Genomic DNA, 11,031 nt, shown 5'->3' with positions numbered 1-11,031 from the left:
AGGTACACTCTACATCATCAATCACTTCCCTCTGTGGCCCCATAATCTCCTTGATCAGAAAATTTGGGCCACAGCTGAGTTACATTATGATACAGTACAGCTTCTCCTATGTCCTGAGTCCTCACTGACCTTGAAAGGCTCTGCATCTACTAAATGCTCTTCTATTTACATACTGTCCTTCAGTCATGCTGTTTTCTTTCCTGGTTCTATTTCCTCTTTTATTTTCTTTTTGTTTTCATACTATGTCTATTACATTGATCATTTTGTATTGTTCTGGAAAGAGTCAAGAAAAACTCATATTTTTGGATGTGTCTAAATGGAAGTTCTTCATGTATGTCTCTTACATTGTGAACAGAATGATCTTTCTAAAGAAGAACTATGAGGACATCCTATACGGCCAACTGCGCAGTCCCTCTGCTGCTGTCCCTGGTCTGTGGTCAGAGTTTCTTTCCTAGACATATGGCCTTGCTTGTTCTGATCCTGACTATAACTTGAAGTTCCATGCTTGTGAATTGGCACATTTGTATTCTAATTAGACTAAAACACTTGGAATTTTACAGACATGTAGCAACTCTTGTTTCAGGATATTTTGAGTTTAATTGTATAACCTAAACAATTTTACAGACATGTAGCATCTTTAGGCATTTTTTCTTCCTTTTTCCTAAATATTATTACCCCTGGACCATTTTTAACTAGAACTCAGAGGTAGATTACCAAAGACTCAATTAATCATCCTTTCTTTATAGTACCTCTGTAAGATATTGAAAATGATAAGGTGATTTTATTTCATACTGACCACACATAAATAGTTATAAGTAAAGACTATATCTTTTCATAGATTTACCCTCATACCTGATATAAAATTGCAAATCTGGGAGATAAATTTACTTTTATTTATGCCACAGAAAATTAAGTGGCAGAATAAACCTAGTAAGTGGACAATAACTTTTTAAAGTAGTCATGTCTCTAGACACAAATGTCAAGTAATTTTCAATAAATTTCCTTAAGCTTACTTTCTAAGTCTACATTTTATGGATACAGCTAACCTAATCTTAATGCCAGTTAATAATACTTTAAAAGAAAGTTCTGTGGTATTTATCTCTTCTATTTAGGTTTAGCTTTTTGAGATAGGATCTCACTATGTAGGGTAGTATTTGAGGCAGTTTGTTCCCACCCCTCCTTCAACATGTTTTGCATATTTCTGACACATTGGGAATTAGATCCCCAGTAACCTGCACTGGTTCAAAGATCAAGGTAATAAATTTGCAGGGCACTTTTGATATATGGCCTAACTTTAAAAAGGAACAAGACTTTTTGAACTATCCAAAAAAAGAAATCAGAAAAAGCAGCACATCTGAAAATCATAGTGAAATCACTCATCACAAATTCTTGAGGGAAAATCAAGCAATAGTGTTAGCAGGGTTAAAGATGACTAACAAGTAAAGTATCTTATTTCATTAGCATAAGCTAACATCTTAGAATCTTTTAGTTTTGTATGCAGCCATTAGAACAGGACAATGTAAGGCACGTTTTGAATGTCAGTCCTCAAGTATGTTTTACAGCTATCCAGCATAAATGCCTCTGTGCTCATCTGTTGCATGTGACTGGTAGAGCACATCAGAGAATACAGGCATTAATTATTTTGCTAATGAAATGTGACTAGAAAATAGGCTTGGTGTAACAAGAGGAGCAAGAGATACAACATGTGTGCTGGGGCCTGCCTGGAGAAAGCGGCATCAAATTTTAATGTAAGTGATTTTTGTTTTTCTTTTGTCTTTAGAAGGTTAGGATAAAGGCAACCAACAAAGACAGTGATAGTGGCCATCTCCAAAGAGAACAGGAATACTGGAGAGAAATAGACCAACGGGGAAGGGGGAGATTCTAAAGAGTGACACTTCTCTTTGAAAATAAGAACTATGTGGTCAACAAGCTGGTCTGAGAGTCTCCCAGGGATAGATCTGCCTGCATTGGTCCTTGTGACAACTTAAGTAACTTCACAGATAATTGCTAACAACCATCAAATACCCTTTTACTGTTATGTGTGTGGAACATGGACTGTACAAATGGCTATTAATTAGCATGAACTACGCTTTATAAGGAGGGAAGGTGAATGGTCTTAATTAGCCTTGTCTAACTGCTGAAGAAGTTTGATTATAAAGGTTAGAACTCTTGTTTCAGGACATTCTGAATTCAATTGTATAACCTAAATCAAGCAAGATCTCTGGGCAGCATGTAATCTAGTCTTTGTTCCCCCACTTTTCTTTTTTCGCTTCTATTCAAAATCAAGTATATAAACCTAAAATAATTTTAATATTCAATTGATAATTCATTTCATTTTATATATTTTATAGTATCTATCACAAGGAGAATGAATACTTTTTATTCCATTCTCTTTTTACCTGATTGGCTTTAATCAGACAGTTTCCTTTGAAGCTGCTTAACTGCCCTTGTACTTTGAATGGGGAATGGACGAAAAAAATTTTAAAAACTTTTCCTAGATTGGTTTGCTTCTAATTGTGGGACTTTTTCTTCTTCTTTTGAAAAATACACTGTCAATTATTTTACCATTGAGTCCCAAGGTGGAATCCCAACTCAGACCTACTGATTATCGATAGTTAGCTTGTTTGGCGTGGGTCTTGATTTTATCTATAATGGCTGGTTGGCCTAACACTTGTCCTTGCTGGTACAAAGTAGTTGTTTAGTCTAATATGTATTGTCTCATATGCTTAGAAGAGATACAATGGTGCACACTTGTCTCTCCCTTTGTGTCTAGGTTCCTCATTAGATTTGTGCGAAGCTCTGTCTTGGGCAGAATAATGCAGAGATTCTGTGGTGAGTTATTTCATGGTTGACATTGTGTTCTATGATTTGTACTATGTTCTGAGGTGTATCAAAGAAAGAGGAGCCATGTGGAGTGTGACAGCTTCAACAAGGCAACAGAAATTGCCAGAACAAGTTCACTGTAAGGCAGTGTTGAAAGATGGGGTTGATCCAGGGTTGTGGGTGAAAACATAGCAGAGAGAGAAGGGGCGGTGCACACACTGGGTAACGTAATAATGTTCTTTGGAGGAGAGAGATACTTCCAAGGTATTGGGGAGATAAGCAATGAATATTTCACAAGCCTGCCAAGAAAAGCAAAAGGTGGGGAAGTTATTTATTATACAGAGGCCTCCATATGGGTGCTTTTCTTCTATAACAGGAATAATAAAAAAACATTTAATTTACCTTTATGACTTTTTTGTTTGCTGTGATTAAATTGCACCCAAAATAATGAAAAACTATAAATTGTCAAAATGTGTAATAAATAAATAATATATATCTATCTCTGTAGTTTCAGCCCCAAGCACTGGTAAAACAAGGAAGAAATGTCACCATTATATGGCAGCAGTAAAATCCCAAAACTATTTAACCATGATGGGGTGAATGCAGACTATTATCTTCTCTGTCTGTCTGTCTGTCTGTCTGTCTGTCTATCTATCTATCTATCTATCTATCTATCTATCTATCTACCTATCTATCTCTGTCTATCATTCTATGTAATTATCAATTATTGTCTTTACAGGCCCCAGAAGTTGTGGATATCAGCATTCTCTTCACTATTTCCAGTCCCAGGTTGCCTACCTGACTCCTTTCTCCTTTATTTCACTCAAAGATCCACATTTGAAGTCAGAAGGACACCTCATCCTGCCAGTGGCAGAAAGCTTGGCAAGGATAAAGGACATAATGGTGACCCTCCAGAAGGACACTTAAAATGAATCTTACAGAGCACAGAAGACATTGCCTGGGGGAGGAGAGGAAGTCACCCCACATAGAGAGAGCTACTTGCATGGGCCATCATGCCAGGTGAGGAGGTGCTGATTGCCATTCTGTGGGAGTGGTGTACAGTGCAGCACGGGCGATGTGTGTCAGATTACCATTCTACATAGCTGAGGGCTATGGCTTAAGTCTAAAATGCTTCTAAAAAGTTCCATGTATTCAGAGGTGGGATTTTTGGAAGGTGATTGGACCATGGGGTATCTTACTCACCAGTGAGTGAATCCATTGGTGAGCTCATAGCTGAATGTGCCATTAGGAAGGGGGCCTGGTTAGAAAAGGTGGGTCACTGGGGACCCGATCCAGAAGGCTTATTCTCCCCAGATTTCTGCTTCTTGGTTGCCATAGGTTCTCTTATACTATGCTATTTCTGCCATGTAGCCAGAAAAACCACACATGGAACCCTCTGAAATCATAAGTCAAAAGAAACATCTTCTCCTTTAAGTCTCTGGCATTGGGTAGTTTGTTCCAGAAATGGTAAAGGGGCTAATATAAATACCTAGAACTCAGACCACTTGGTTTCAAACAGGCTCTGCTGATTCTGTGTTATACTATGCAATGCACTCAACCTCTCTAAGTCTAAATTTCCTAATCCATATAAAATGAGGTTAATAATAGTATGTCCTTTTGTGTCTTATTATGAAGTTAGGCACTTGAAGTATCCAGAACAGTGCCTGTCAGGGCATGAGTAATTGCTAACTCCTATTTCATTGTAATTAATAATTCCCAATTTTTATATTAAGTATTTTACTTCCATAATTACATGAGTATGTTTTGCCTTTAATCGTGATTGTTGCTAAATTTCCCTGCTACTGCTACTTGATAGAACTCCAATTTCTCTTCTGTTGGCTCTAGAGATTTCAATAGTATTTCAGAAGGATTGATGTCTACATTACTGTGGTTATTTGTGAACTAATAAAAGAACATAATAGGCTTTGCATTGCAAAGGGTTTGCAGAATCGGCCCTATAAAAGGCCTTTGTTAGTGTTTCTGTCATATGGTGCAATCAATTCAGCTGAAGAAGGGACCTCATATTTTACAATTTTCAACTCCTACAGACTGAGTGATGATGTTCCTTCTGAAGGACATAGGCTCACTTGGAATGTCTGCTCCTAACCCTGGGTCGGAAGGATACTGTGATAGGCAGGCCTGTGTGCCAGGAGAAAAGTAGGATTTTAAACATGTGTCTGGCTCAGTTACTAAAAATGTTTGTACCTTTCCAAGTGTACAAAACAGAATTTATATTTTAAAAAAGAGGCGCTGGCACATATCTGGCAGGTCTGGTTCCCCTGTATGAGGCTACAGAAGAAATAGCAGCATGTACAGAGGTAGCAGGTGCTGCTTATCTTATGCTTCACAAAATTTAATAAAATATGAAAGTTGTTTCTAGTAGTGAGCAGTATGGGAACATTTTTCCAGGAAAGCATACCGTCATTAATTTTAAATAAACAGTATTCTCTCACCCAGAGTTTGTGGGAAAATTAGAGCATGTAATACTATACCTATAATGTGCTTTACACAGTGCATAGAACATGCAAAGGCATATGAAATGTCTCTAGTTACTGTCACTGAGTAGATTACAGGTGACATAGCTTGGTGATGGCAAGAAATGGGGACTTAGCAGTACTCCAGAAAGTAGCATTGATTATTTACTTGTTTTATATTTTGCTTTTTTTGTCAATAATTTCCAATTTCATTGCACTGTGGTCAGACAATATGCATGGTACAATTTCAATTCCTTTGAATTTACTTACTCATTGTGTGCTAGTATATGATCTGTTTTGGAGCACATCCCATGTGCAGCTGAGAAGAATCTGTATTCTGCTGTTGCTGCATGAAACACTCTGTAAAGGTCAGCTAAGTCCATTTCTTCATAAGTTTGTATTTTACACAATTAAAAGGAAAGTGAGGACTTGAGGATTAGACAATGAAGAGAGGGCAAGGAGAAAAGCTAGAAAGCATGACAGAGGCAAAGCCATACATTTATATGCACAAGATGGGTAAGGCAGTGATCCTGAGAAACATCAGCAGGTTTTTGAAACTAGCAGTTAATTGGTAGGATTCTTACTCTGCCTAACTATACATACTGATACCTGTGAACTAAGCAGCTGCACTGCAGATAGCAATATGTAGTAGTAGGTTCATGCTTGGAATGCCTGTCATTCTGGTCTTCTAAATGCATACTGCTTATCATGACATGCCAATTATTGCCATACTGTCTCTCAAGTAAATGTTTGTTTAAAAAAGGGCAATAAATGAAAAAAGAGACAAGAACAAAAGTCATAGAACTGTTCTGCTATAATGCTGTATATGATTAGATTTCTAGATTTAGGGCCGGGGAGATAGCTCAGTAGATAAGTACTTGCCTGGCAAGCACAAGGGCCTGGGTTCAATCCCTGCTTCCACAAAGAAAAAAGAAAAAAAAAAGATTTCTAAATTTCTGTGTAAAAATATGTAATTATTCATTTTTAAAAATATTTTTTAACTTTTAAATTTTTTTCTTCATATTTTGTAGGGACTTAAAGTTGAACATATCAATATTTGATGGAAAACACCTGTTCCATATTATGCCTAAGATGTTTGATATTCGGACAGATAGTTAGGTTAAACCCAGCGGCACATGTTGTACGGTAATAACAAGCTTCTTTTCTGGAGGGTTAACAACCTAAGTTTGCAATCCAAAAATTAGAGAAAAAGAAGGGCTGCAAGGATAGCCAACAGTTTGATCCTAGCCTTTCAAGATCAGTGAAGACTCAGGATATAGGAGAACCTATATTGTAACATCATGTAACTCAATTGTGTCCAAATTTTCTGATCAAGGAGATTATGAGGCCACAGAGGAAAGTGATTGATGATGTAGAGTGTGCCTAAGGAGAGTCACATGGACAGAAAAAACATTTTCTCAGGCTTTCACAGAGACAAATTGGTCAAGCAATGGCCATGACTCATCTACATGGCTGACACTGACAAAGGATCTACAAACTGCGGTAAAGGGTTACAGGACAAATCCTGAGGGGACTTGACTGCCCTTATCAGATACAAAAGTTACATTTCTTGTTCTATAGGTCTTGCTTTATCTTTGTCTTAATCATCCTGCAGAAAGGTAAAAAAAACAAAACAAAAAAAAAAAACAAAAAAACAAAAAAAACTAGGTATAAAGGGTGAAGCCATGTTGGTATGCTGGGCTATAAAGGGCTCAGGTCAACAACTTCTGACATTGCTAGTCCTGCAGATGACCCACTACTATTATGGACTATTGGACTATATTGGAATATTTTGCTGATGTACCTACAATATTTAAATGAAAATGGAATACCCTTCTCTGACAAAACTAAACAAAAAAAGGGAATACAAATGAACAACCATTTTGTATCCATATATTCAAAACGGTTAGGCTAGATATACAGCTACATTCTCTTATTTCAATGAATAAGATTTGTCCTAATAGTGTTTGTGGACAGGATGTCATGTCTGCATCTTGTACAATGAATAACCATTAAGGCAACAATGTGCAATGTATTTATTTTTGAAACTGTCCTACTGATTGGTCTTGAAACTGTCTCATTGCTATTTGTTTCTCAATAAAATTATTAAAAAATAAAAATAAATAAAAAACAAGTTTTTAATTTGCTTTTTTAATGGGACACAAACACGTTGTATATGGCAATATCTAGATCAATATTAGGAACCAATGGCACATTTTTTTCCATTAAAATAGTGAACAATGTTAATCAAGGCTCTAAGAAATTTTTTTGGGAAAAGTTCTGCCACCTACTCTCTTCCCTTTTAATCTATGGCCATACCACACTGAATGTGCCCAATCTTGTCTCTTCCCTTTTACTAATATCACTCCAAAAAACCTCTGAAAAATCAGAAAACAAAAATCTGGATTCTACATTGATTCACTACAATATACAATTGCAGAATGGCAAAATAAAATGGGCTTATGGAATTAAAACTGGGAGTTTCTATCTTTCCAGTAACAGACTTTTTGATTAAATCTGGAGGAGACAAGTCTATTCTGCCCATGGGGGGAGTCATGTAGAGAAAGAGGTCAGGAAAGATGATTGTGTCAAAGAGAAGTTCTCAGGAGATTGGGGCTCTTGCAGGACCGACAATGCAGCTGTGTTTGTCCCATGATAAGAGAAAAAGAGATCTTTCAATTGAATGCGAAGGCATGAAGCAGGAAGTAGCTCAGCAGAGCTATCTTCCCAAAATCCCGGAGAACTCATCATTACATGGGTTTTTGGTCCTTCCAGACATGTGAAGAGTCAACCAGGAACTGGGGTATCCAACAAAACTAAAAAATAAGCAACATATGCTTCTGATAATTTGCATTCCACTCATTCATTCATCCATGAATATTTATTTTGTTATGTTTTAAGCATCATTTTTTTTTTTTTTTTGGCGGAACTGGTGATCGAACTCAGGCCTTTGCACTTGCCAGGCAAGTGCTTATTCTACTAGTGATCTCCTCAGCCCCTTCAGTACCATTCTTTACCCTGTCTGTACAGGGCAGTAACATAACCAAGAGTCCATGAAGCTTTTAGTGTAAAGCAATAAAATATTATAAGTAAACATTATGACTTGTGTCTAGATGTACCCCCAAAGCCTCATGCATTCTTGGGGCAGGCTTCTAGAGGTTTTTATTAGCTCATGGTCCAATGCTGGGATTATGGGTGTGAGTGATACACCTGCCCTGGGGCAGTTACAATATAGGGGGGAGTAAAGAGGCTTTCCGATTGCTGCTCCTCCCTTTTTCTCTTGTTGCTTTTGCTGTTTTCCACTGCCATGAACTGCTGCCCTCTGCTTTGTGCCACTCAGCCAAGTATGGACTGAAACATCCACAAACTATGAGCTAAACAAATCTTTTCTTCTTTAATTGTAGGGCTCAAGTATTTTATCTCAGTAATGACAGAAAAATAAGCAAATAAATTTATGCACTAGATGGTTTTAAAAGAAATATTAGAGGTGAGGGAGAGGAACTAGAGGGTCAGAAAGGCCTCTCTGAAGAGACAAAGTGAAACCCTGAGTGAGAAGAGCAGATATCTCCCATTGGTAGATCTGGAGGCACAATATTCTGGATGAAAGGTTCAGCGTGGGCAGAATGGTTGAAGTAGGAATGATCTAGAATTCCATCAAAATTGGCAGGAGCAGAGGACGTTTACTCCTAGAGACAGAGAGAGGTTCCAATTGTCAAGAGAAGCCACCAGGGATTTTGACTTGGAGAGTATTATAAGTTATAGAGAATGATACAGAGTTATCTCTGGCTGCTGCAAGAAGAGGAGAGAGAATAAAATCAGTGTCTGTGTTAGCAGGAGGTGGCTCCTGCTAAGGTATAATGATTTTCTGGGAAAAGGAAGTTGCAGTGGAGATGGGGGAACACTTTGGTTCAGAATAGATGCTGCAGATAAACCCACGGGACTTGATAATAGATCAGAAGTGGAGAAGTGGAAGAGATGAGAAAATAAGTACTAGTTTTCCTTGAGTGGTGGAGTATACAATGATGACGTATACTGAGACTGGATAACAGAGAAGAGAAAGAAAAAGATATTTATGGGAAAATAGAACTTCATACTAGGCATGTTAAGTTTGCGATGCCAATGGTCAAGTAAGTGAAGATGTCAAATTTGAAGTTGATTATTTTAACATCTAGTTCAGGAGCAAGTACACAGATAAAGGTAGAAATCTGGATGAGATAGAAGTATAGTTGGTTTTGAGAGTCAAAGCTATTGGCAAAGTCACCTGGAGTGTATGTTTTTGAACAGGCAAACTAAGTAAAAACAAAAGCACAAAGCAGAATAAAAAGCCTGAGATATTTCATATTCATTTTAGTCATTGTTTCGCCTTCAGACTCTCAAGTATTATTCCCTCTCAAAGCTATTGCTATTAAAAATGTATTTCCCTGAATGTTTTCACATGCCCTGCCACTATCATGGATAAGTCCTTTGCTTCCTACCTTGTTCAGATTTCTTTATTTCTGAACCGTCAGATCCTTAGACAAAGGCAGTTGGTACTATGCAGTTCCCCCAAGCTACGAGCATCTTAATGAAGACCCAGAAAAGGAATCTGAAGAGTTAGACAATCATTTATTTGAGCATGAGCAGGAAGATCCATATTTAGATAATTCTCTTCCCACAGACTCATTATCTCAGACGATTCTGCTGACAGCTTTAGAGATAATAGCATTCACAATGTAAATAATGAAACAATACACATGGTAATGAGGAAGGCTCAGAAAATACAGTAGTAATGAAGTAATAACAAGACAGGAGTTCTAATACTGTAAACACACAACTTTGCATTAGTGACAGATTATCTCTGTAGTGCCAAACTGAAATAATTTAGAAGCAAATGTAACAAATGCTGAACAACACAGAAGGTGTCAATCCAACGCTAGTTAATGCACTTAGAGAATTAGGCAGGCTCTGAATGATTAGGAGTGTATGGCAATCTGGGATGAGCAGGTTACTATGAAGTATGAGAGTGGTGAAGGTGACACAAAGAAGTACCTAAGAAATCAGAGACAGAAAAATATCTTATCAAAGCTGATAACTAGGCTGGAACTGCCAAAAATATACAAAATGACTATAACCGCTTTGTTGAATAGACTGAAATAGGCAATGCACAAATAAGAAAGGTTTAATTGTTTTCCAGCCTTCCTGTTCAAGCATGCCATGGTGGATCTTCCTTCTCCTTTACCCTGATTTCTTTGCTGACAAAATCAGACTTTTCCAGTATTAGAACTGTCACATTTCATTAATGATGACTTATGTTGGAGTGGTAAATTTGGGACAGTAGAAGTGTTAGTATTGTTTAAATCAAGATATTAATCTCATATTGTGTTCACAGGGTCTTACTTCCCGCTGGCTTAGAGCTATTGTATCATGAGGTCAGGATTTATTTTGGTCTCTTGCTGTTTGTTGCTCTTTATTTCAATCCCAAAGATCACCCCTAGGTTTTCCAGGATGAAAGAAGGAGAAGGTATGACAAACAGAGTCTTAAATTAGTTAGAGCCTTGGAATTCAGCATTGTTGCCCTCTCTGGGGTAGAGAGAAGTCCAGCTATTGGCTCTTTCACATTACATTTGTATTAAGTACCTTGAAAAAATCCCTGGGAACTCTAACTTCAACCTATTCTTCCGGACTGTCTTGAGATATATCTCCCTTTCAATAAAAACCTTATAGCTGCTTGTGACTGGGGTCCATGTAACTAAAC

The sequence above is a fragment of the Octodon degus genome, unplaced genomic scaffold, assembly GCF_000260255.1.
Source record: "Octodon degus isolate 3935 unplaced genomic scaffold, OctDeg1.0 scaffold00082, whole genome shotgun sequence".
In the NCBI taxonomy this organism is placed as follows: domain Eukaryota; kingdom Metazoa; phylum Chordata; class Mammalia; order Rodentia; family Octodontidae; genus Octodon; species Octodon degus.
This window is presented reverse-complemented; position numbering follows the sequence as displayed.